This window comes from Carlito syrichta, unplaced genomic scaffold (assembly GCF_000164805.1).
Source record: "Carlito syrichta isolate Samal-C Ts95f unplaced genomic scaffold, Tarsius_syrichta-2.0.1 Scaffold130401, whole genome shotgun sequence".
NCBI lineage: Eukaryota > Metazoa > Chordata > Mammalia > Primates > Tarsiidae > Carlito > Carlito syrichta.
Genome location: NW_007074497.1, coordinates 2,954 through 4,214, shown reverse-complemented (window position 1 = coordinate 4,214; position 1,261 = coordinate 2,954).

The following is a 1,261-nucleotide window of genomic DNA, read 5'->3' as shown; positions in this document are numbered from 1 at the left end:
CGGAGCGGCTCCCGCGCTCGCGGTCCCGACTCGGGCTCTGGGCTCCCCGGCGCGGGCGCCTCGTCTGCGTCCGCTTCCCAATCCACCGCCGGGTGCTTCTCTCCGCGTTTTTAATCTCGATTTGTTTCTGTTTTGCATCGCTAAATGACTTCCTCTGAAAGGTTCTGTTGGCTTGGGTAAAAAACAGTCTACACTGAACGGTACTTTTGTTTTCAAGAGTTTTAAGCGTGGCCTTCGGTTGGTTTTTATTTTTAAAACCTAGAGAAATATATAGTAGTAGTTTCGGTTAAAAAAAAACAAAAACAAATGTATGAGGGTGAATTAACAACTTTAACTGTAGTTTTCGATTTTGAAAGAATTTATACTATGTGTATTTCTCTGGAATTTAAAATATCCACACGTAACATTATTCTTCAGGGGATTTTTTAAAGTCCAAAATGGCGCGTTTCTCTGGGATTTTTCTCAAAATCCATTTACAGTGGTGCTATTTGGGGAATTTAAATTATCTAGCTATATGTATTGCTCTGAGATTTAAAAGTTATCTCTACAAGGGCGTTACTGGGGAGGGATTAAAAATCCATCTACAACGGCACATTGATTTTTTGCAAAAATCCCAGAGACATAAATGCCTGTCTGCCGGGAGTTTATACACCTACAGCTCTGTACTTAGTTAGGGGTGTGTTTGCACGGAGGTTTCTGGCTTCTTAATTTACATTTGCTCTGTGTTTCTACCTGCCTATTTTTGAGAATTGGTGAGCCTTTCTGTGATTTTAGGCAGAGAGCTGTGAGCTTTTCTGGGCTTCTGTGTTTTGTTTTTAAATTCTTTTTCTTTATGTTTCAATGTTTCTAAGACTGCGTGTGTCTTGTGTAGCTTCAAAGAGAGAGAGGCCGAAGCCCGAGGTCACCTAGACTGTCGGTCTGGGCTGGTCGGAGGGGTTTTCTAGGCCTTGGGACTGGAGGCCTAGAATTAGTAAGGCCGAGCACCCGGCTGTGTTGGGCCGGCTCCGTGAGGCTCCGCGCAGCCCTGGGGAGAAGAAAGTGCAGGGGCTTTAGACCGGAAAGATCTGATCCCAGCTCAGAAAAGCAGAGACCCCCCTTCAGATTTAACCCCCCCTCCCAGCCCGCATAAAAAGCATACAGTTGTAGGTAACTGGGGCAGCGGGACTGTGACGCTGAGCCCGGCAGAGGGAGCATGCCCTGCCCAGCCGGGAACCCAGGCCCGTGGCTCCGCTCCGACTCCGGGCTCTTCTCGGCGGCAGCC